The following is a 27999-nucleotide window of genomic DNA, read 5'->3' on the forward strand; positions in this document are numbered from 1 at the left end:
ATCGCCGGTCAAATTTTAATTGTATTTAGTTTTGCTGAGAAATTAATACTAAATTAGCCAATAATTAGGCTCATGTTTCCCGCACTTATATACTATACTTATACTAGCTAAAGTGCCCGGCTTTGCTCGGGTTATTGGGTTGGTATATTCTAGATGATCACGTCAGTGTGTGTGTGTGTATTATGAACCTATTTTAACATCACGCAGGTGGACATAGTCTTCAATTCGGAACTTCTTTTGGTTTATGCGATTGAATCGTAGCCTTTCTCTTTCAGTTTTGGCCTGAATTGTAATTTGCTCATTACCATTTTAATGACGGAGGTGTAAGCGTATTGTGAAACCTTGTAAACATAGTGAATGTCAGTATAATTTAAAGAAATTAATAAATAAGCATAAAGTAAAGACATAATATGAGATAACGTAGCCTAGAGCCAAATGCATAAAATTTATAATGTGGTTTTTCGTAAGTTTGTGTCATTAAAATGATGCACATGCACGTGGATAAGAAAAGTAATAATACCCAAGTGCACACTCTAAGGGTTAACTTGGTATAAGTGTAAAATGTCAAGTTTATAGGTTCTTTTCTCTTGAAGCTATGGCTGTCACATACACACAGACACCAGATAAACCCTTTTATTACATATATATATATATTGCGTGCATATATAATTTGGCTCTATTATATACTGTATATGTAACTTTTACTAATATTATTTTTGTCTGTTATCAGTACTTTTTTATCAGTACGAATCAAGATGAAAGCGTTGATCAGTAGTTTTTAGTTGTTACTACCACGTAATGATTTACTTGTGCATTCCTATGGCTAATTTGTTTATAAATGTATTTTCTTTCTTCTGTTTTTCTCGTAAAGTAACATTCTGCATCTAACATAGACTTCTTCTAGCCAGATTCTGTTATGTGCCACATTACTGTTTGTATTCCTGCTTTGAGAAGCTTGTTTTAAAGAATAATTTTAAAAAATTGCTGCAATTCATTTTTTTTATTTTAACCCTCTAACTTTCTCTTTAATTAATGAGTTTTATTTTTGTAATCAACTAAGTGACAAGATAAAGTCTTCTAAAGTTAAAATTGCTTTCAAAAACGTTAACATAGATGCATTTAATCCTTTATAGTTTGATCATGTTAAGCCTTCTTCCGATACACAAGCCTTAAGTTAGAATTTAACCTAAAGATGGAATGTTTAATTTTGTTTTCAAATATTCTATATTGTAAGTAGAAATTACGACTTTCAGTTCGAGAAAACGTCTGTTTGACAAACGCTATGATCGAGTTATACCAGCTCGTGAAATGGTCACGAGCTGTTGGCGATTAAGATGTTTTTGGACGAGGCACGTGCTCCTTAAGAAATTCCACGGTTACGCGGAACAAATATCAGAGTTCTTATTTAGTCTGCAGCGGTATATATGTCTATCTGTAACAAGAGGAAAGGGGTGCCATCAATCCCTGAATACTATAACCCATGACAGCTGTAGGCGGTCAGTTGTGTCAGCTTATACCCAAACACGCTGGGCAAGACTTCCTTCCTTCCTAAGGAAACTGTCTGGAAGTGAAATGTAGTATTAGCTTGCCTGTCTGAATCTGACACAGTACGCAATATTTAGAGTGCTTGGGTTGAGAAGGCGTTGTTTGTTTCAAACGAACTACTCAAATGTTACTAGAAATGTTATATGTTATCCACTAAGGGTACCTTCTAGCACTAGAAAACAAAATGAACATATACTATCGAGATACAAAAACCGAAATCTCTTTCATCATTCTTTTCTTAGTATATTATTTACACGTATCTGAAAATGATAGTATTAACTATATAAATGTGATTGTAATTCTTGATTTTTGTTGTATGACCGTATAGCTACTTCGCAGAGCATGATGGTTCATTATGTTCCTGTGGAAATATAAATTTTCAGTTTTGCATTTGGGGGTTTTAATGGGCGTTTTTGCGCTTTTTACAACTACATACAATGGAAGCAACTTTTCATGTCCTAAGATAAATCATGAATTTACGTAACTTCCGTCCGGAGGACGGGTATTCCATTTAGATATAAATTATTTTAACTCCAGCTCGTAAGATAGGAATTAGCTGAAAAAGTCTCTATAATTTTTGTTTGTTTTGAATTTCGCGCAAAGCTACTCAAGGGTTATCTGCGCTAGCCGTCCATAATTTAGCAATGTAAGACTAAAGAGAAGGCAGCTAGTCATTACCACCCACCGCCAACTCTTAGGCTGCTCTTTTACTAACGAATAGTGGGACTGATCGCACATTATAACGTCCCCACGACTGAAAGTGCGAGTATGTTTAGTGCGACGGGGATTCGAACCCGCGACCATCAGATTACGACTTGAGTGACTTAACTACCTGGCCGTGACAGGCCCCATAATTTTTAATTACAATTGTTGATATATATACATATCAGTTGCACGTGTTTTAATGTCTTCTACAGATTTTCCGAAGTTTAACATAATGAATATCAATTATAAGCACCATTGTATAGTTATGTTTATAGATAACACTGTTAGTTCTCAATCACTAATGTTTTTAAACAAATAAAGGAAACTGACTTTAAGAAGCAAGTCAATGACGACTGTTGATCGTGAAGTTGTCCAGGTAATTTTTAGGCCGTATTTTCTCACAGCCTGATTGTATAAAGGCTAAACGTATTGGATAGATATAAATATAAGATTAAAGCTGAATTAACACTTTAACTTCACTATCAACAGGAGGATATAAGTAGAAAGTCGTCGAATAAACACAAATTTCGAGTTGTTGTTTTTTCAGGAACATTTCTAAGCTTTAATATCCGTCGTAAATTTCTTTGTTGCTATTGGCTTATGGGTGGAAGACAAAAGGATTTGAAACTGGAATAATAGAACACCTGTGAATTTTCTTTTCTCTTAAAGACTTCCTATTATGCAGCATTCACTGAGCGAGATACACTCCCGAGAAGTTTATAATTGTAAAACACATTTTTATTTTGGTAATAGCTCCAAGGCATTCTTAAAAGTTTTGCCTGTTAACAAAGCTTTCCTTTGTTATTCAGAAATGAACCTAAGTAAGATAACATCCTCAGGTGTAGCAACAATAGTACTCGTTTCATTATTGTATTATATTTCAAAAGCCTCAACAATACTTTTCTTTTTTGAATAAAAACGTTTTCAGTACAATACTGACTTGTTTTGCTATAAAATGACCGTATTTGCTCTTCACTAAATTGGGAACCTTACGTGTTTTCATAAATATTCACGTAACATTAGAAAGAATAGGACCAATTTTAAGAATTCAAAAACGAGAGAAAGAAGGCCATGAAAACAATGCGAAACATCGATTTTTACTGTAGATTTTTAAACCAGAAAACTTTGTTTTAAAGTCGTAGATTAAATTGAACATTAATCTAGATTTTTATTTTCAAAGGTTACTTAGTGTGCCTTGTTTTGTGCAACGTTAAGATACACTCTTACAAGGCGTAGTAATCGTGATTTAACAGGGATAATGTTTGAATAGTTCATTTAAGTTAGTTAAAAGTTTCATGTAATGACGATGTAGAATTCAGCACTGTAGAGATATCAAGAGGTAATCATACATTCCAGAAATCATGGGGAATTTGAGATTGTAAGTAATTAAATATTTATATATCGTTAAAACTAAAAGCGACATAGCGTGACTATTCTATGTCGTTTTATCGCGTGGATTTTTCCCTTCTAGTGCCTCTTTCCACTTGATTCTATTTATATTAAATTTCCTATTAATTCCCAGTCTTCTGTTAGATTAGACAACTGAAAGTTATTGAAATAAACCTTGTTTATGGAACTGAAATATTTCATTTTTTTTTACTTTGTTTCCCAAGGAAAAAGGTGTAAAATCAAACTTAAGAGATTTAAGTACTGATATACTTGTAATGTTTTGGTTATATTATTTTCACTCACTTATACACGAACACAGATATCACATCTTGGTTTTACACTGTTAAAATATGGACATTAAACCGACGGTTTCATATATTTTTAATTTCTTTCTTTTTCTTCTGACGGAAAACTGAAGAATTCACTGGATCGTGTCGATTTAAACACAGAATCACTTGATGTTTATTAGGATGTAAATAAAAACAAAATGATATGTGAAGTACTTTAAACAAGGCTACTTTAATACATGACAAAAAGTTGCAGGATGAATCTGGAAAACAATTTAGTTTTAGTTTTTGTGTGTATAATTGAAATAAAATATCTCAAAATTAATCATATACGGGATAAAAACAATTTTCTAATATACTGCTACATGTATTTTTGGTACAAATTATTACATGCAAGTTTTAGTTTGGTTTGAATTTCGCGCAAAACTATTCGAGTGCTAACTGCGTTAGCCGTCCCTAATTTTGCGATGTAAGACTAGAGGGAAGGCAACTAGTCATCACCACTTACCACCAACTCTTGGGCTACTTTTTATCACCGAATAGTGGGATTGATCGTCACATTATAACGCCCCCACGGCTGAAAAGGCGAGCATGTTTGGTGCGATGGGGATGCAAACCCGCGACCCTCAGATTACGAGTCGCACGCCTTAACCCACCTGGCCATGCCGGTCCTCGTTTGCAACTTATTGAGGAATATTCATTGCTGTACCTATGTTTGTTTTGTGATAAACGTATTTTTGTGTCTTGTGGTGAATGCCACAAATATCTTTAAATAGCACAATAAAAAATGAATAATATTTAGTACTACTCAAATAGCCATAGAATTAAAATTTGTTTTTCATCAAAAATACAAAACATTGTTAATACAGACACTAAGTAATTAGAAATAGATTCTCAATATAACAAATAAACCTAGTTATATTATTTAACATGACTACAAAAAGGAAAAGTTGGCCAGGGGGTTAGGGCTTTCGACTCGTAATCTGAGGATCGCGGGTTCGAATCCCCGTCGCACCAAACATGCTTGCCCTCTCATCCGTGAGGGCATTATAATTCAACGTTCAATCCCACTATTCGTTGGTAAAAGAGAAGCCCACGAGTTGGCGGTGGGTAGTGATAACTAGCTGCCTTCCCTCTAGTCTTATACTGCTAAATTAGGGACGACTAGCACAGATAGTCCTCGTGTAGCTTTGCGCGAGATTCAAACCAAACCATCCCCTCCTCCACCCAGACCTTCACATGCTTTTTATGTACAATAAAGCTGATCTATTCTTGAAACGTAAGATACTTTAAATGATTTAAATGACAACAATTTAAGACCTGGATAAATTGATATTTTAATATAATTAAATGATTGTAATTTATTGATCCTCTTGAAGGAATTTCAGTTTTATTTAAACCGCTCTCTATCTCTTCGAAATGATATAAATGCTATTGTTAAGTTCACCAATGTCGCTTTTCATTTTAGACTGAGAGCAACAAATTATTTAAACAGAAATAATGAAATTATCTTAATAAAAATGTAGTTGAAATTAATTAGACATTACACACACGATTGTGTTTTTACTTAGAAACATAGTAGCGACTGAAATATTTTGTAACTTACTCTCTTTTTCTTATATTTAATTTTTGACAATTAAGTTTATATTGTCAAGATTATTTCTAATATTATCGATACCCGTGATGATCAAAGTGTAGCTTTGTCCTTAACTACAAATAAATATGTTAAACCGAATAGCTCTGAATTAAATATGTTGCTCACTTGACTGGTATAAATGTTTACTAAACATTTACTATAACAACACTATAAGTAACGCATTTCCTGTTAAAAAGAAATCCTTGTTATTCGAGCATTCCAGTGTTATCTGTATACAGTATTGGAAGATCTGAAACAATAGTAAAGTTACTTTATATACCTAACTATCAGTATCAAGAGTATTCACATTGTTGGCAGATGTTAAACGACACCTACTTGACTTGTAACCTGCTACTACAAATTTAGGATAACATTCTTGTTATTGAAATTAATTTACAAAATATTAATTGGTCCATTATTACTGATTATTTTTAAATGTATACTCGCTAATACACGAAACATGGGATTAATTAATATTTTTTATAGTAAAGCCACATCGGGCTATCTGCTGAGCCCACCGAGGGAAATCGAACCCTTGATTTTAGCGTTGTAAATCCGTAGATTTACCGCTGTACAAGTGGGGGACAGGGGATTAGTTAAGATGCTGCTAATTTAAGGTATTTCCGTTACGACAGATCAAGAGTCACTGTGTAACGGAACTACGAAGGAAAGTGCACAAAGCCTGGACTTACTATCAAAGTAGTATGCTTTATTTATACTGATTGTTTACCATAAAAAAATATCACGGACAAGTTGTCATTGGCGGTTTACTTCAGTGTTCCAGGTGTTAAATGGTAGTTTTAAAAATATAATTTTATTAGTGTGTAATAATGATTATTTTGTACTATTTCATTTAAAGGAGCATAAGATTTACTAAAAAAATATGTATTATCCAATAAGAACTTGACTTCAAATCTGTTTAAGACAACAAAAACATCCCATCTATAGGTAATTATCCAGAATTTCTTCTAACAGTAAAATATGGTTGATTGTCACATCAGTTCTCTTGAGAGTTAACGTGCGTACTAGAATAGACCTAATTAATCACACACAAAAACGTCTCATCAACGTAAGCCTAGTATTCTTCAAAAATAACAGACTAAAGCTGATGGTGGATTAAAGTAGAAAACATGCCGCAGAATTTTAGAATCCATGACACGTCATCTATAAAGCTAAACACGAGTTTGTAAAGAAACAGTTAAGACTCCTGGATGTTACGCAGGCGCATCTGAAGATGAATTAGGTAATTCTTAAACAAAAAAAATGATATTTGCTGATAACGTGTGAAATAGAGAAGTGGATAAAGTTATTGTGATCTGATGTTAAAACGTTCTACTTGTTCTTTATGAAAGTGTTTTACAAAAGAAAATAAAGTTTTCGGGTTTTACAAAGTAGGAATATATTTTTTTTAAACACATAACTCAAAATGACTCTAAGAACACATACTTTCTGTGGCGATTGAACACAGAATGTATTTTAGCAGTTGAAGATCCGAATTTTATCCTTGAGCCACCAGGGGGCAGTACTTTTCAATACCATCAACTCAGTATCTCACAAAAAAACACAAACGCCATAAAAAGTTCTCTGACAAACTAGTGGATAGTTACCACAACAATACCAACAATAATGTACCAAGAAGAAGAAAGATAAGACGAGTGTGTTTTGTTAGCAATATTTTGAAAAACTTGGTGTTTGTTGCCTACCGAGATGTTTATTGCCGTTTCGCAATTGACATGTCAAGGTAGTTATTGTTATATGCGAATCAATCACACAGTAGGAGCTTCGATACTCTCTCTACATGTCACGAACGTCTCGAAAGTCGTAGTGCTCGCAATTGTTCATCTACAAATAATGAAATGTACTGTACCGCTGACATTTCAATTGCAGAGCTGATAAACGCCTCAATCACTACAAGTATTATCCAAAAACAGGCACCAGTATGACATATTTCTGTTAGAACGTCTTAAAAGAAATAAGTGTGAATAAATTAGAACTACAGGACTGTATATCACCATATATCTTGTTTATGTGTTTTATAAACAAAACTAGAAGCAAAACAGATATATCACCTTGTACAATACCATCTTCCTAACAAGTGTAAATAGAGGTTAAAAACAAAGCATATCTTCCATCCTGCATGTTATCATCTTTATAACAAGTGTAAATAAAGGAAAAAACAAGGCATATCTTCCAGCATCTACGGTACTATTTTTCTATTTCCAACAAGTGTAAATAAAACATATCTACTAGACTGCTGTTACAATGAAGAAATCATTGTTTCTAAGCAAAATTACATATTTAGATAAAATTCCAGATATTATAACACATCATGGATATTTTCGTACTTTTAAGCATTTTGCTTTAAGTTATAATAATTTATATTAGTTTTTTCAAATAGCATTGTTTTATACCAAGTTATTTTCTGCTAATATTAAAAAAAAAAATTTTACCGTATATTTATTTATACTCCACTGGTGAGTCATCAATAAGTTTACGGACTTACGACACTAAAATTTAGGGCTCGATTCCCTGTGATGGAGAGAGCGCAAACAGCCTATTGTGCAGCTTTGCGTTTAAAAAAATCGACATTTATTTGTTCTGTAGTCTGATAAAATTTGTGAGACTTTGTATCCAACAAATATTTTAAACATTACTACAAAAAAACTAACGTTTGTTATTTGTAACATGTGTAGCAGAAATATAACCATCTAAGAATCATCGAAACACCTGTGTGTTATTTGCAGTAACAGAAGCAAATGAGCCACTTGTTCGTAATAACTGTTTATGATCTCTATAACTGCAAGATGGCGTGTCACTGTTATGTCTAGAAAAATAATGGAACTGTGTAATAACATTCATTAAACAGAACAAATTACCTCTATACATTATAGATCATAATAATAAGAAATAACAGGAATAATTTAGGGAAGTGTACTCATACCAACTACTATACAGAGTGTTGTTACACTGTGTTGGTACAGCTGGTATTATAATGTTGGTGCATTTGGTATAGTTCTGTTTGTGCAACTGGTACTATACTGTTGGTGCAGTTGGTACAGCTGGTACTATACTCTTGCTGCAGCTGATACTACACTGTTGGTACAGTTGCAACTATCTATTGGTAAAGTTGGTGCTATCTGTTGGTACAGTTGGTTCTATACTGTTTGTATAGCTTATACTATACTGTTGGTGCAGTTGGTGCTATGATATTGTTACAAATGACACTAAGCTGTTTGTGCAGTTGACACTATACTGTTGGTACTGGAAAATATATTAAAAAGACAATTAAACTTAATTCAATTGTTGTTTGTTTCAGAGTACGACGTTAAAAATTAAACTATGTCTTAAATGAAATAAGTTTATAATCGCTTTTGTTCCACTCTATTTCAGATGTTGGTACGTTCTAGGTATGCTACTGCCCTCTACGTGATGAAACTATCTCATTGTTCCAGTAAATAAATCAAAATTGAGTTACCGTTTCTTAGCAGCGTGGGCAGAGACTAAGAGCTAACAGTAAAATAACACAACATGCAAGTGACTTTGCACGTATAACTGCTATACTGAAAAATAACTCGAACTCGTGATCCGACCTATCAAAGAACTCAAAACCGAAACTTTAAATTTAATGTCGGAACTTCACGTTTCGTCAAAATATATTGCCTATGGTTAAAAAGAATTTGATGTTGTTTTAAAACCGAAAGTTTGTATCGTGCTTGTGTTTCTGTTACATTATTCGGCAAAACATTGCAATGTTTCAGTGAAGACACTTTGCCCACTGTTACTGTTGAAAACCTAATATGAGAATATTCACACTGAAAGACACTAAATTAATGTATATATTTAGAGATATACAGTAAAATTAAAATATTTCTTGTGTCGTATTAATCACTTTATTCAGTATTTATTAAATAAATAGTTGTTACTATTTTGACACATAGTTTTATAAATTATTGTTCATGCATAAGCAACGTTAATGCAATAATTTATGGCAAGGTCTCGTATGCTACCCGTATATGACTCAGTATTAACTTACCTCCATCACGAATATACTGTAACTGAAAATATTTTGAAGTGCTTGGCTTCGAATTGAGTCAGCACGGGTTTCCGGCAAGAACAGTGTGCATTAATAATGTTTTTTTTTCTAAGCCACCCGGCTTCAAGAGGTCTAATTATTGACCGGAACAACTCCTTGACAGCCAATAATAAATTAAAAATACGAGGTGATTACGAGGAAACCCGTATTTAAAATCATTGTATCTTAAAAATTCTCTATCTAAGTGGTATACAATTTTAAAGGTATATTAGAAATCACAAAATCTAATCAGGAAAAAACTTAACGTGTTACAAAAGTTTCTAGTGTATAACTAAATCGCTTTATTCGCTAAACAGTGTTGCTCTTATTTCTGTGCTTTATCACTCGTCCAGTAAATACTGATGATCTAAACAGAATAAATATCAATGTGAAAGATATTACTTGGTTTAATGAACACTATTCAGAACAGATGGCGCTTAAGGTGGTCTCACTTAGGGATAGGCTTGATATGCTGATTGAGATTGACGTAAAGCATACTGAACATATTCTGTGACACTTTTAAATTATTCTAATATGTCCAAACTTTCCTGAGTGCAACTTATCGTTATCAGTACGACTCTGGTGAAATGTATCCCCTCTACGACAAATCGATTTAAGATAAAATCACTTTTCTGTATGAAGTTTCTTTAGAATTAAGCTACCGTTTAAGTGTCACCACAAAATCTCGTTAAAGGCAATTAGATTTATTAAAATGGCAAGCGCTTAACGCATTTCAGCTCTTACTGTGGCATTTTATGACCACTTCAGTTACATAAAAAGTCTCTTTTCCTCTTCATATATATATATATATATAAAAATAACACAAATGACTTTACAAATATTACGTTATAGAAGATGTACAATATTTTTATAAAGTGTTATACAAGAGCTATACAAACCTTAAGAATACGAATGAAATTACATAATTTATACGCGAGTTTGCTTTGAATTTCGTGTAAAGCTACATCAGAGTTATTTGCGTTAGTTGTCCTTAGCTTAGTAGTGAAAGACTAGAGGGAAAGTAGTTAGTCATCATCACCCACCGCCAGCTTTTGGCTATTCTTTTACAAACGAATAGTCACTTAATAACGTCTTTCAAAGATGAAAGGAGGACTATGTTTAGTAGAACGGGGATTCGAATCCGCGACCCTCAGATCTTGAGTCGAACGCCCTAACCACCTGGCCATGCCGTGTTAGAAATAATCCACTTAGTTCTTTATATGCTAACTATCATTTTAATAAACGCGTTAAATATTTGGGAAGCTAGTGGAACACTTCTTGAATATTCGATTGTAATTCGGTAATGCTAAAAGTGAAATAAAGTGGAGCGACAATTATTTCATTAAAAAGTTAATGCAATATTTAATTAGTAATATTTAAGATGTAGAGGACACTGAAAAGAATAAAGGAAAGCTGAACTGTTTTCTTCATACAGACGAAGAAGCCCAGATTAACGAGATGGTTAGGGCACTCGACTCGTAATCTGACGGTACATGGTTCGAATCCCCGTCACACAGAACATGCTCGTCCTTTCAGCAGCCCAATATTACTGTTCTTTTGTTAAGGAGTAGTCTAAGAGTTGGCGGTGGATGGTGATGACTAGTTGCCTTCCCTCTAATTTTATACTGTTAAATTAGGTAAGGTTAACGTAGATAACCCTCGTGTAGTTTTGCGCAAAATTCAGAAAGAACAAAGAGAAGAAGGTTTTATTGTAGTCATTGTTTGCATAGCACTAAGCTACACAATGGATAAACTGCGCACTGTCCGCAAGGAGGAATCGAACCTTAGAGTTTAACGGTGTAAGTCCGCAAGCATTTTTATTGCTCAGTTTAAGCCTATGTGTTGTTGCTTTATATTATATAATATTATAAGCTTTTTAGACTTCACTGTATCATTAAACGGCTTTAATTAATACTTGATTAATAAACTCTAATCATTAATTTTTATTCTAGACTAATATTCTCTCATCGTAAGTACCAATGAGATAATAGAAATGGGCGGATTAGCACAACACGTTAGAGCTAATGCAATCAAAGGTGCTGCATACCAGTATCGTTGCCATTCAAATTAGTTGAGAACTTATGAAAACAAATCAATACGCTAATATCGGTTTTAGCTATTATAGAACCTTCTGAATGTACTAAGTCCACTGTAAAATTATTTGTATTTCGATGACGATTTTGTTTTCATGGTTTTTCTAAATATAAAGTTCTTTAAAGACGCAAATCGAATAAAATCAATTGGGTAACAAATTCAGTGCTTACAATCTTGATATAAAATTGTATCTTTTCCGACTATGGTAATAAATGAATCAGCAATAAGCACTCGTTTTGTTGTTAAATCCAATGAACATTCTATCGGCTTCTGAGACCTCGATTTGATCTATATCGTTCAAAACACGTAACACAACGTAGGATCTGATTACGTGCAACTTAAGCGGGCTGTTCTTCCTGGAACATTGAGGGGAGTTTTACTTATTATTCTCCCTTAATTAAACGAAGTTACGTTCTCTATCTCATGAATACTAAAATACAAAGCAGGATGGAATAAATAAACACGGAGCTACAACGATTTTCAGGCATTTGAAAGGCATTTAGAAAGACACGCGCAAACACACACGACTGAAAAAAAAAATCTACTAATTTAGGATATCTTGATAATTAAACAAACAGCGAAGATTAATGATAAGGCCCGTAATTTCAGACAAATTAACGATTGTGATTCTGAAACTTGCCGCCATCACAAACTTAAAAAAGGATCTTCAGTATCTAATACAGTGTTCTTTAAATTGTGTATTTCAGAAGTCGCGATTAGTTCGACCTGCTCTGCTTTGTTTGATAATACACCTAATCACGTATCTAAAGCTTAGTTTTCTCACGTTTCTCCCTGCTGATACTAAGATAAAGTACCTGTGCTTTAAAACACTGAAACAAAGCAATAATGTAGATACCACAGTGCTTGTCTTACGTTGTTTATTGAAAATATTTACTAACTCTTTATAGATCCGCTCTTTTTTGGACCCGGTATGTCCTGGCACTCGTAAGGCACTCGTATGTAAGGCACTCGACTCGTAATCTGAGGGTCGCGGGTTCGTATCCCCGTCACACCAAACATGCTCACCCTTTCAGTTGCGGGGGCGTTATAATATTACAGTCAATCTCACTATACAATGGTAAAAGAGTAGCCCAAGAGTTAGCGGTGGGTGGTGATGACTAGCTGCCTTCCCTATAGTCTCACACTCCTAAATTAGGGACTGCTAGCGCCGATAGCCCTGTAGAAGCTTCGCGCGAACTTCAAAACAAACCAAACCTCTGTGTTTTGAAATTTGCTGCGATCTGACAACACAATAAAACAACAACTTACTATAAGCTTTATCAGTGATCATTCATGATGTTTATTGTTTTACGTGTATACTGGTAATTTTTAATTTTTTACCTAACATACAAAACTTTTTTTTCTTAAGATACCACATCCTAATGAACCTTTTGATGTGCTAACTACACCCATTTTAATTAGCGATGATCTGGTTATTAACTACATCTATTCTAATTAGCAACGATTTGGTTACTAAGTACATCTATTTTAATTAACAACGGTCTGGTTATTAACTACCTCTATTTTAATTAAGACGAATGTGATTATTAACTACGTCTATTTTAACGAAGTTTTCGTTATTAATTACATCTCTGTCAATGAATCTTTTCATTTTAATTACAGCCACCTATTCATAAAACTTTTGTTTTGTTAAATGCATCTCTTTGGTTTGGTTTGAATTCCGCACAAAGCTAAACGAGGGGTATCTGCGCTAGCCGTCAGTAATTTAGCACTGAAAGACTAGAGGGAAGACAGCAACTCACTACCACTCACCGCTAATTCTTGGGCTACTCTTTTACCAAAGAATAGTGGGATTCACGTTATAACACACTCAGGACTGAAATGGCGAGCATGTTTGGTGGGACAAGGATTCGAACCCGAAGCCCACAGCTTGTGAACCGAGCTCCCTAACCACTTGGACTTGCTAGTCCCACATCCCTTTTAATGTAGTTTCTATTTTATGGACTGCGACCCACGTTGATGTCTATTTTGTTGTATTACTAGAACCCCTGTTAATAAGGGTTTTATTTTCATAACTACATTACTTATTATTGAGGATTCTCTTGTTCAAGCTCCTCCCCCTTCTATTACTGGGCCTGGCATGGCCGAGCGCATAAGGCGTGCGACTCGTAATCCGAGGGTCGCGGGTTCGCGCCCGCGCCGCGCTAAACATACTCGCCCTCCCAGCCGTGGGGGTGTTATAATGTTACGGTCAATCCCACTATTCGTTGGTACAAGAGTAGCCCAAGAGTTTGCGGTGGGTGGTGATGACTAGCTGTCTTTCCTCTAGTCTTACACTGCTAAATTAGGGACGGCTAGCACAGATAGCCCTCGAGTAGCTTTGTGCGAAATTCCAAAACAAACAAACAAAAATTCTATTACTGAACTTCCGTTGTGGTAACTACGCCCCCTATTAATCAAGCTTGTGTTAGATTAATTACACCCATATAAAGAAACCTATGCTGTGATGATCATGTTATTCAAGCTTTTGTTTCGCTAGCTACATCCACTGTCAATGAAGTTTTTGTTATGCTAACTAAATCCTCTGTTAATTAGTTATAACTACTCATTCCCTTAGTGAAGCTTTCACTGCTCTAATAAAACGTTTGATATTATAACTACACCCCTTTCTGAAGATTTATTTGGTGTTCTCTGCAGAGAGTAGTAACGAACGCTCTTCCTAAGGAAACCATTGTTGTATTATCTACTTTGGTTCATGTCTTACAAATAAATATAATTGAGTCACGAGTGAAAATGTGCATTCTAACATGCACTGACTTCACGTCTTTTACTATATAAAGTTTTCAGTATTAATTACTTACTTCCCTGTCTTTGAATAGAAAACTTACTCCACCTTTATACAGTGCGCCAAGCTAAAGGCCATATAACACTACACGAAACCAGTCAATTAGTAATCACCAGATGTAATAAATTTATTTATTTTTTACCATTTGTAATATATATTCCAGAGTATATTAACATAGCGAAAACGTAAAAACTAAACTAATAAAGTTGACAATCTTACATTAAAGACAACAATTGTTTATAGTTAGAATAAACCGTAATAGGCTACATGTATAAACCTAAAGAAAAATAAATTATGTCTCATAATTTACTACTTACGATAACATTTCCCCATGTTTAACATATTATCCTGATCATTATTATTTTCTCATTTGTGGACGATTGAGTTCGTTATATTGAAACAATTTTTAAACTGAAATTAGGAAGTCAAGTAACAACCACAGCTGATAACAAGTCGCAGTGTAATGAAACGTACCAGAACTATATTTCGATATTGTTTAACATTTTTACATAATATAGTGCTACATAACACTGAATGATTTTGGGAAGGGTATGCCACAGTCCTTTTCAACACAACGTATTTATACATTCTGATAATAAGGATTTTTTTTCAAGTTGAGGGATTAGAATTTCCAAGACGGGGTATCCCTTAATGGCATTGAAAATAAGTGCATATAGATTAACTTGGTAAACCAGGGCTATCAAGAAAAAGATATGCAACAAGTTGTCGTAAGCGAAGTGCATCATTTTGTAACAATGAAAATCCATGAAGACGAAGATCAGTTACAAAAGCCATATACGTTTCCCATGTAGCAGTACACAACATAATCAAGAATGATGTTCGTTATGGAAAAGCGACAGAAGTGCTTCCAAGACATATCATTCCAACAATTACGTATTTGAAACAAGTATTCATGCTATTCCATACGAATACATGCCAGTTACGTCACTGGACACAGCGTTTCTTAGCTTCTTCGTAGCTTAATTGTTGAAACAATCGCTGAGAAACCGTCTCTCTCGTACGCTAAATAAATCATGGAAAGCAACAGGGAGGACGGGTTTGATTAGAACATGATAGTCTTAAGACAAGGCCTTTTGCAAAAGAACCAGTGGTACATGGCTATTGTCAGTACACAAGGCCGTCATTTAAAGCATGACCTGCCGTGGCATTATGAACTGTAATGTGACGAGGCTACAAAACCCTTTTAATATAACGTACATAACTACTGTATATGAACATTTTTAGTTAATGTTTCTGCACAAGTACGGAAGTGTGTGTATACAGGCATGTACAAGAGCATACACAACATTTCAGCGTAGCAACAGGAATATATCTAAATTAATAGTTCTTCATCATGTGATTAGATAGTGCTTGTTTGTTTTGAATTTCGCGCAAAGCTACACGAGGGCTATCTGCGCTAGCCGTCCCTAATTTAGCAGTGTAAGGCTAAAGGGAAGGTAACTAGTTATCACTACCCACCGCCAACTCTTGGGCTACTCTTTTACAAACGAATAGTGAGATTGAACGTCACATTATTACTCCCCTCACAGCTGAAAGAGCGAGCATGTTTGGTGTGACGGGGATTCAAACTCGCGACCCTCAGATTATGAGTCAAATGTCTTAACCCACCTGGCCATGCCGGGCCGATTAGCTAATAAATTATGTTATGTAACCTATATAACCAGCTTTATCTTTTTTGACGTAAAGTTACAAACATTGAACGAGACAACTTTCAAAGCTCACTTGTATAGCATGTTAAGAATCAGCTGAAATCGATCACAAATTTCAAACCTATCATGAAACTAACTTTGTAAAACATTTCCATTTTTAATCTACTAATATGAAATCCAAAGTTTCTACCAATATACACGTTCAATATTAAAACATTTCTGGACAGTTTGAGTCTTCAAGTTTACCACTTTAACCATCAGTAATGCCTCAGAATTCATTGTTTACTAGTTTCTTATAATTTCAATTTTTTTTTATACATCTTGATATTTCGTTTGTTACGTTGAGCATGCGCACGGGAATGTTTATGGCATAACTAAAAACATGTTCATCAATTATTAACTCTTTTGTAAATATTAAGTGTCATTTTAACACAACACTTTATTCAGTAAGAATTAAGATTCATGTTAACATTGACTCTGCGTTCAGTAAAAATCAACCTTTATCTTGAAACTAAGCTCAATAAAAAGTAGCATCGCTCTCTGTAAAAAATACCCTACATTAATTACTGCTACATCCAATCCACGTGGTGAAGCGGTATGTCTACGGATAGAGAAACCCACTTTCGCTACCCCTAATGGGCATAGCATAGATATGCGTTTGCGTGTTCTTGGGCTTAACTCCAAGTAAACACTAATACTGTACTCAGTGAAGCTTAACCACAATAATACCATAGTTATATATTCAGTAAAAATTATATTTTTCTTTCACCATTGACTCTATACTCAATGAAAATTAATGTGTATCTTATATTAATATTGTGTTTAGTGAAAATTAAGTTCGTTTTACCACTAACGCCTTTTCATTTTTAGATGAGTAAAATCGTGTGACTCTGTGTGTTTTATGTTGATTTTACTGAATTTTGTGGTCAGTTGTGTTAAAATTGTTGATCGCTCATACATAAAAGTTTTGAACATCGTCATAAGGTATAAGAAAATATATAAATTAGAATATTTTAGCCACTTAGTTAGGTAATAAATAGCTTCTTATTTTAGAATACCATAGCTTTAGAGAACAAGGTCATTCATTTAAGTCGTAAATTACTTTTCGTTTCACTATAGCGTCGTTAAGAAATCTGTTACTGACAGTAGAATGCGTGTTAAATAATGCATGTGAGGACCATCAGGTGGTGTTTATAGCTCGTGTTTGAGTGTCACCAAGAAAACAATGAATGTTTAGGAGTTCTAATGAATCTTGGTCTTAAGCGAATGATTTACTTTAAGGGTGTCTGCGGTGGTTTGATTATAGTTATATAAAAGGTTATTGCTTACTTTCATCTACTGTTCTAACGGATCTTATAGTAGAAATTATAAGGGTAGAATTTTTTTTACACGTTGTAAGAAACTAGAAGGAACAACATTTTCTAAATAACCACTTAGTTTTGTATGTATTGAAAAATGTTGGACACTTTCTTTATATTATATATGTAAAAACGGTTGGTATAGATAGAGAAAGCACTATGAAGAGGAGCGAACAACATTTCGACTTTCTTCGGTCATCTCACATGCTACACTGATATCTATTCTAACCATTTTATCAGGAAGAATGGGTAACTGAAATCTACTGTAGGAAAATTCTATACCTATAGTTACTTTTAAAGTGTTCTGCCCATCTTCAAACTTTGCCATATAAGCTGCAAATTCAACAGCATTGATCAAGAATTCTCTTCCACCATGGTAAATAACTGTGAAAGTATCAGTAGTTCAATCTGTTATGTAATGCTTCTTTGAGATATTTTCAAAAATGCTTCGTATGACAATGATTCAATGGCTTTTAAGATAAGAGAGGTCTTTCAATAACTTGGATAAAGAATGCTACCTGTTGATCCAGTTTCATCTATATCTTAACATTGAGGTTATTACACCATCCAGACCAGTACATCTATTTTTAAACATATTTATTACTCGAAGTATCTCATTAGTGTAAAGGTGGATTTCATCTCTGTATGTTGTTATACCTTGTATACCATCATAATTATATAAGTTAATGTGCTTGTACATGAAAATCTAGCCTTGGTCTACATTATCACGGAGTAGGGAACTATCATCTCGTAAATAACCCATATCACACAAATTATAGTTCTTGCAATTCTTGCTCTCTATTTCTAGGTTGGGTTAAGTCTTACCTCCATAAACTGAACCTGGGCTCAATTACGTACCCCCCCCTGCTTTTTCAATGTCATTGTTTCACAAGTATGGGGTGTTCCTTTTGCAAACATTTTATCTTAACTTTAATAAATAGTGAAAAGATGATTAAATATACAAACACTACCAGAACGTTTTCCGTTCTTGTATGGTTTTAGATTGTTTTACATCATTATTACACTATTTATACGCACCTCACTACTGACATTAATGTCCCTTTACCAGGTAGAGATTACATTCAAGGTGAGGTTAGTGAATGCAAGGTCAGTACAGGAGTCTCTTTTACCTTCACACTCACTGGTTCTTTCTTATTGATTCACCTAGGCTTAGCAATATACGGTTAACTTGTTATATTGTGAAAAGCAGAATGTAAGCCGCAAACCAGGTATGGTACCTGTCATTGAAGTTATATACACAAGAGTCTTGCCAGACAAGTAGTGTAGGAATATCAAATCTTTAACATTGTGGTACCTTTCATGTACGCATTGGTGATTTAGATGTGTGTTTGAGTGGATATCTTCAGGTGAGCTGTCTGAATGTTTTTTTTTTTAACCCTTAAACAGCAGGAATGTTGTAGGTAGCAGCACCAACTGATGATGACCGTTGTTGAAAAGTTAAAGTTTATAATGGTAGCTATTCCATTGAGAAATGCTATAATATCCTTAGAAGATCTTGCTGTCGTGTAGAACTGCATTGACCTTTTCATTTTGTGCATCTTCATATAACACAAAGTTAAACCCAATGAGAGCGAACTCCTCAGGGCCTGAGAGAATAGTCTCTTAAAAAACGTATGAAATCATAAAGTTCAGAGAAATTATCAAGGCAGTACTTGCTACATCTTTTCACCCTAATATTTCAATAACCTTCCATAATATAAGACTGGCAGAATCTAGCGCATGCTCTAACTTGTTCAGTGCCGTAGACGAGATAACTCGTCCAAGTCGATGGACACAGTGACAGGGACGAGTTAATTCGTTCTCCATAATACCTACCTTCAACGCTAGACGTCAGCACCATACATGCATTTGACCTACTTGCAAACTGTTTCACTTTCGATCCAAAATGGCGTCACGTAAAAAGTTACAAAATGAAGAAGCATTAGAGTTGTGTTGTAGCAGCTGAAATACATGACAGTCAACAAGTTAAATACATTTTATTTGCCAGTTCAATGTTCAGGCCTCACTTTCCCCGTTTTTTCTCTCACTGGCCTTTTTCAGGTCCGCACGTGTGAGTTCCATTGCTCCTGAAAGCGCTAACCTGAGCGCTGTTGTGTAATGCATTGTTTTTTGTAGGTAATTCACTAACAACTTATTGTTCAATTTTTGTGTTTATAATCATATCTTCCTTAACAAACAAGGCAAGTAACCACAGGAAAACAGTCTATTAGAATAAGGCTGTCATATCTGAGGTGCTAAAACGCTAGCCAACAGGATTTAAATATAATTTCCCATCATTGAGTAGCCCTCATATTTCAGCTCTACCTATAACTAATAATTATACATCCTAGTTTTGTTTACATTGTCTAATAACATAATGTGGCACTGTCTTCTCCACTCGAAGATATATCAACCCACCTAACTTTTCTACTTGTAGATCAAAGTTGTGATTTAACACCGGAACTGAACTTGCCAACATACTAATCCCTGTCTGTTGCCTCTATGCCTTATGCATATACTAAAATTAAGCTAAGTAAATTTTAACGTTAAATCCATATTTAATTAGGGCCAACTGTGTATCTAAATTTTACGATTCAACACACACTAATTTTAACTGTATTTAAAACTAAACACTAGATCTATAATAAACACAAACTGGTACTATAATTACGCCTATAACTTACTTAGTATTAATAAATAATAAAGATTATTTATAATTACAATATGTAAATATATATGATTAATGACCAGAGCTTACAGATGGAGTAACAAAAACGAGTATATAGTGTTTCATGTATCATAGTTTTAGCATCACAAGGTAGTGGCTATAATAGTAGACATTTAGGCTATTGTATATCTGCAAAAGAAAAGATTAATTATTATTTTTACCTATATTTATATATGGTTTATATAAGTATTTTAATTGTGAATACAGCTCAGCATGTCCAGGTGATTAAGGCACTCGACTCGTAATCTGAGAGTCGGGGGTTCGAATCCCTGTCACACGAAAGATACTCGCTCTTTCAGCTGTGGGTGCGTTAAATTTGACAGTTGATCCCACTACTCGTTGGTAAAGGAGCAGCCCAAGAGTTGACGGTGGGTGGTGTTTACTAGCTGCCTTCCCTCTAGCCTTACACTACTAAATTAGGGACGACTGGCGCAGATAGCCCTCGTGTAGCTTTGCGCAAAATTCAAAACAAACCTTTAACTGTGTATACACATACTGCACATACTTAAGTATATGTTGAACATTTGTGTGTGAATAACTTGGAAATATATCATTCAGATACACCTACTGTATGTTTGTGTATAAATAACTGGGAAATATATTACTTACATAGGTCTAATTATTTCTAAACAAATTACTAAGAGTATATTTTCTTCATGAGTAAAATGTAAGTAATATTTCTTTCAATAATAGAAATATATTTACAGAGCATATCCTTAAGGATGCTTACACAGTATACCCTGTCACGTACACTCTTTGATCTTAGGAAGAAAGTACTTCTTGTCTACAATCTTATGAATGCTCGCCAATATATCTGTCCGTCGCATTTAAGTGTTAGATAAAGTTTTTTGTGTGTGTTTTCTGTGCTAACAATTCTTCTTGGTAGAACCTAAATAAATAGTTTGCATTTCTAAGTGTTAAAAGCAAATCCATAAAGTCCAGTTTGTTGTTTTGATATTGAAATTCATGTCAGTTCATGTTAACAGACACATACATTTTAACAGATGTTTTCCTATGCAGTTCAATGTTTTCGGGATGTTTAGTTAACAGGTTCTTTAATTTTCACTTAGGTACTTTGTGGTCCTATGAACTTACAAATATTTTGGTAACCAGTTTTAAACAGTTATCTCAAACTTTTCATTGGGATAACTTCCTCTCACATTTTGTTCAGCAAGTTAAATGTATTGTATTAAGTTTTTTTTGTTTTTTTAAAGTCAGCAAAAGACGTTGACTGTAATGAACGTCTTCTGCCAGGAATTATCTACGTAGTTGATTGCCGCGGTATTGAAAGTTTTATTGTTATTTGATTAACAGTTTAGCATAAAAGCGCCATCTATAGGATTTTACTAAAATAATTAGTTGAATATATATATTTCTGTAGTTAAGCACAAAAATAGAAAACGGGCTGTCTATGATATGCCCACTACAGGTATCGAAACCGTCTATTTAACGTCATAATACGTCGAACTTACCGCTGTGTCACTAGGGAAGGAGTAAATGTGCTGTTAAATGATAAAACAATCATGTCCGTTATGTTTACATTTTCTAAAAATCGTCTTTTGAAAGCATAAACTGCTTAACATGCAGATGCAATACATAATAATTTCGACAGTTTTAGATACTTTGGGTAAAGCTTTAGAAAGGTTATCTATGCATAGCTTTTCTTACTTTTATAATTCACCACACAGAGGAAACTTAGCTTGTCAGCAATATGATCCGTCAACTCTTAAGCTACTCTCGAGTGACCGAATAGTTGGATTTGACTGTTGCTCTCAACATCACCCTTGACTTTGAAGTGCAGACCGCGTTTTCGTGGCAAAAGAATACGATCCACGCGTTCACTGTCCAAGCACACTAATAAAGTAACAAAGAAAAGTGAATACAGACAGATAGCTTTGCGTAAAATATGCTACTTACACTTATGTTTACGTAACCATTTCATCTTGGACTGGAACTCTGCTCTGAACAGTCGCTTTAGGTTTGTATCTCTGGAACCTTTCAACATGCGTTCACTAGTAGATAACAAGTTTTAACAACAATTGTTTGTTGTTAATATATCAAAGTTACATAATGGGCTGTTTGTGTTTGGCCCACTGTGGGTATCGAAACCCGATTTTTGGCATTATTTAAAACCAAACCAAGCCAATGGTTGACTTCAACAACAACAACAAAAACTCACAAAAATATATTTTTCCTGGGAAAACGATTAAATATATTTTACAAGCAGTGCAAAATATATGAGATAAAATATAAACAATAATTAGACCTTGGTGTAACAAAATTGTGTCTTATTTGTGTAACATTTATTATTTACTGAATGGAATTTACGTTCAGATTGTATCATGGATAAAACAAGTCCTTCATAGCTAAGTAAATAATGACGTTTTCCTCAGTTATAATTTTGAATAAATTACTGTTTTCTTGCTAAACTATTTCTTGTAAGGTGGTCTTATTTTATTTCTTTAATAATTTAAATTAAATGTTTATCACATAATATCATACAAAGACACTAAAGTACTACTAAACAGTTGTTCAATAGTATAAACTACATCCGATGTTTCATCTACATATTTTTTCCAGTTGTTTAGAAGCACATTTCGTTACCGTAAGTTCTAACATAAAGATATACTTTTAAACATTTATAATTAGGGGACGTTGAAATTTGATTGCCAAACGTATAAAGTTTACGTCTAGGAAGGGCGGGGATTGTTTGGTTTGAATTACACGCAAAGCTACATGAGGGCTATCTGCGCTAGCCGTCCCTAATTTAACAGTGTAAGACTAGAGGAAAGGCAGCTAGTTATTACCACTCACCGCTAACTCTTAAGCTACTCTTTCACCAACGTTACCGGGATTGACCGTCACATTATAACACCCCCACAGCTGAAAGGGCGAGCATGTTTGGTGCGACGGGAATTCAAACCTGTGACCTTCAGATTACGAGTCGATTGCCTTAACCATCTGGCCATGCCGGATCTGGGGTGGAAGAAAAGTTTAAATAGCTTGCCAAAAAAAAAGTAAAACATCATAAGTAAGTATTGTATTATAATACCTTTATTTCGATTGATTTTAACAAATTTCATTGTGAAGAGTAAAAGAGGACATACTTGAGTTGTGTGGCAAATAAATGTATAAAATATTCATGAATTCACAAAAAAAATAATACAAATATTACTTCCAACAATTCATTTTATTTTTGTTGCAAGAATCTAAAGCTCAAAATTTCGTATCGTGAATTACTTTATTTTTAACTTTGTAATTCAAAAATAAATGTTTTTGTTTTCAGTAACATTCGTATTTAGTACATGTAATTTTCGTTGGTAGACGGCGCTGTGTTTAAAGGATTTTAAGTTAGGAATATAAAGTATTCACTTAAACCATAGTGATTAAAATCCATTTATCTCGACCATCACAATAAGTGAACTTGGTAGATTTCTCAAGAAAATAAATCTAATTCATAGTTATTTGAGTTTCGTATCAGAATTATCTTTTATGTCAACTATCGTTTGATAGACTGCATTCCCTTCAGTTTTTCCATTATAAAGATTTATGCCATCTAATATTCATCTTTTGAGTTTGCCTCTTGATGTGCAGATGAACAAAACTAAAACCGTCAACAATGGCCTTTTAGACCTCCGAAAGCGCCTGCTTCTATGATATTAATCATACCCCATGCTAGAAGGCTAACGTAAAACACTTAGTTTCATTGCTGGTGTATGACAACTAGCATGTATTAGAACAAGGCTGCAGAACAGTGTCTTCTACATACGTCAGTCTTTAGGCAGGGAGTACAGTAGAAAAAAAAAAATCGAGTTGTCAGCGCCATTCAAAGCGTACTAAAGAGAAACCATCCCGAGGTTAGAAAAAAAGCATTGCTTTTGTCGTGTCTTCTTCATGTTACTAGTTGGCGTGGATTTTATTTCTTAGCCTCGTAGCGATGATGGATTACTCTTGTCTGCAGACAGCTCACCAACAGCGAAAACAGACGAAGACCGCCTAGCGCTGACTTTTGCTGCAGGATGATAAGTCAAGAATGAATTAAAACGAAGTAGAAAAAGAAACAGTGAAAAGTGGACTAAGTTACTACATCTGTAATAACTGTCAGCCTGGAAGTTTTGTGCAATAACAAACAGCGTTAATGACTGTCACAAGTCTGAAAAAAAAAGTCTAATTGTTGATAACGCGACTCATCAATGCCTTCTTAGCTGAATGTAACGTAAACTTATAGTAGCAGCGCTATTTCTCTGTTTGCCTCGTTCTTATTTCAGTAACCTTTGGTTTTGTTTTTAAAATATGAATATCTCATTAATACTTTTTAATGTCATATGCATGTCGTGTTTTCTCTCGTTTACTTTAAGAACTATCTGTGCATTGGATATAGTTAGTTCGTTAAAGAACCTTAGTTTTATGAAACATGAAAAGCCACTCTTGTTTTTGTAGGTGCGCTACATCTGCAGACTTACCTCGCTAGAAACCGGGTTTTGATACCCGTGGTGGGCAGAGCACAGATAGCCCATTTTGTAGCTTTGTGTTTAATTCCAAACAAACAAACAATTTCTATATGTGAGCCTCCAGCGGCCAGTTATCTTCAAAACCGTACAGCAAGTCTGTTTGTTAGGCACTCGAAACTGAAACTAAACCTTCTATAATCAAATTATCTTTATTTCACTGTTTCTCACGAGTGTATCTGTATCAGTGTGTATTGTTGTATGTAATGATTTATTTGTGGTTGTTAAACTTTAACTACGCTACAATTTATACTCAAGCTTGTTTTGTTTTTTAATTTATTAACTAGTGTATTTTAAAAAAAGACGATAATTTTATAATAATTGATTAACTAAACACTAACATGTGCAATTTCTTTTCATATCTACGTTTGTTGAGTACCAAACAAAGCTAGTTAGAAGTTATACACCAGAGCAGCGTTTCCCAAATGGGCGGTACCGCCACCTAGTGAGTATGTATAAAATTCAGCTGGGCACTAAACTTTGAAGTTTTTGTTGTTTTTTTAATATCGCGCTAGCCATTCCTAATTTAGCAGTGTAAGACTAGAAGGAAGGCAGCTAGTCATCACAACCCACTGACGACTCTTGGGTTACTCTTTTACCAACGAATAATGGGATTGACCATCACATTATAACGCCCCCACGGCTGAAAGGGCGGGCATGTTTGGTGCGACCGGGATTCGAACACGCGTACCTCGGATAACGAGTCGAACGCCTTAACACGCTTGGCTATGCCGGGCCAACTTTGAAGGAGTGGTAGAGAAGCGAACAGAAAAATTTCTAGGGTTTCAAAGTTGCATTTGTTAAAATTAAACTGTAAGTATTGAGAATTATTGCCTTACAATTTTCATTTTAGTAAATTATTTTAATGGTCCAAAAATCTGTTAAAGAGTATATGAGTGTTTATTGTATGCTGAACGGGCGCTGCAGCGATAAAGGTTGGGAAACTCTGGACGAAAAACAGTTATCCAACACCACAAATCGCCAACGCTTCTACCAACGAAAAGTGAGAATGACCACAACGTTATAACGCACTCACGGCTGGAAGGGCAAGCGTGTTCGGTAATACAATTTCAACAAGCAACCCGCAGGTTGCGAATCGAGCGTCCTAATCACCAGGTTATCTGCGTTAGTTGTCCCTAATTTTGAAGTTGTAGACAAGGCTGAAGGTAGCTAGTTATTCAACAGTACTGACCATTTACGCCAATCTTGTCAGACCGAATAGTAAAATTTGAAGTCACTCGAACGACTCAACCACAGCCCCAAACTGTGCAGCAAGTTTATTCTTTTTCATTTTGCTTGTAAAGATGGGATGCGAACCACGAAACCTCAGATATACAGACCGACACATTACCTACTGGGTCGACTACAATTCTCAAAGTTTCTCTATATTTGCTGTCCAAACACCTAATTCATAAAATATGAAATGAAAGATAAAAAGAACTGTTACTCCTCGGAAAGTTCTAAACATTTATTTCAGTTTATCGTTCATGATCACCCTAAACAATTTTCATTCTAGAGCAACTCAAGGTAAAAAGGATAATTTATAAACCTTATTTATGAGTTATGATCCCCAAACGTTATTGTCATAAAATTTCCTGGAAAAACCTTTACATCAAACATCTGCTGGTTACGATGCCATTTTAGACATTTCCGTATCACCTACTATATTTATTTATTTTAACAACGCAAAATTTACAACATTCAACCAGGTATTATAATTAGGTATGCAATTTGTGTACAAGTGCTTTCGCTTGTTACTTAAGTGACATAAGGCAGACACTTGAAAGGTGTTATTCTCTCTCTATGTTTATCTGTCGTTCAGTTTCTGCATAATATTAATTGTGTTATAACTTAGATTAGGATAAACTTCAACATTTTACAGGTGAAGTGACTGCAATATAGTTTAAACGTTATTGTACAAAATGAAAGGCAAAGTATAAAATTCTTCGCTTCGTAGTGTGTTGGAGAAACACCAATGTTAGGGTAACCAAGCTTCTATAAGAACTGGAATCGATACTTTTACTTAGCCTCCTAGTGGCACAGCAGTATGTATGCGGACTTACACCGCTAAAAACCGGGTTTCGATACCCGTGGTGGGCAGAACATACATAGCCCTTTGTGGAGATTTGTGCTTAATTGCAAACAACAACTACCCAACTTCCTATTACTAAAGCAAGGTTTCTCGTCTCGAAGTCAGATACACTAAAGGTTAGACTTACAATGAGCTCACAAAATTGAAAAATCTGTGAAACTAAAGTTGTAACCTTTTTCAGAGAAGTGGCAAATTAGATTTTATGTTTAGGAAATTACGCTATAATTCAATTGTATGTCTAATGTGTTGACGTACCTGAAGGAAACTAAATGTAACTACAACGCAACCTCAATACAGCATCGGAAATTAATATTACAGGGTTTTGTTGTTTGTTTATTTTACAAAAGCCTGGGGTTTAAAACTATTTTATATGGTAACTGACGTTGCTTGTCGATGAGAAACGCAATGTCGTGACTGTAAAACTGTCGAATTTAATATCTAATATATTGTGTCACATTACTTCAAAAACATAAACAGTAATGCGTTTATTTTATGTGTTGTCGCATGTTACAACATGTTACTATTATCAACTGGAGCAAAAACGTTATGAAGATATAAGATCATCCTTGGACATTCTACCAAAGTAGTAGGATACAGTAATGTAAAAAAAAACTTCTTTGAAAGTAAAGCCCAAACAATAAAGGGGGGCACACATACCTTCTACCAAAGGCCTTCCTGCTCGCAAGATCAAATCAATCTAGTGTTGTAACAAAATGAAACTGCTGTGTTTTTCAATACCCGTGATGTCACTGAAGTACGTCTAAACTGAAGTAGTTTATATACTCTAAGAATTTTTTATTACCAAACCCATTAAAGGTCAGCCTAAAATTCGAAAGGATCTTTATTAAATATTAACAGTTTTTATTGTTTGCGTACATAAAGCATGGCATATCTTTTCTCTTTTTTCAAAGGTTGTGGAGCAGAAATGTTTTTCCGAAACAAAGCACTCAGAGGTAGCATACTCGGATAAATTTTTATTTTTCCGATATTTTTAACATTCCTCTTAGTTTGTTGACTATGAATTAAGAATGCGTGGTAAAACAATTTAACAGTGAAGTGCGATTTTTTAAACTCCACTTATATTAGGCCTGTTGATTTCTAATTGTTTT

This window comes from Tachypleus tridentatus, chromosome 4 (assembly GCF_004210375.1).
Source record: "Tachypleus tridentatus isolate NWPU-2018 chromosome 4, ASM421037v1, whole genome shotgun sequence".
Taxonomy (NCBI): domain Eukaryota; kingdom Metazoa; phylum Arthropoda; class Merostomata; order Xiphosura; family Limulidae; genus Tachypleus; species Tachypleus tridentatus.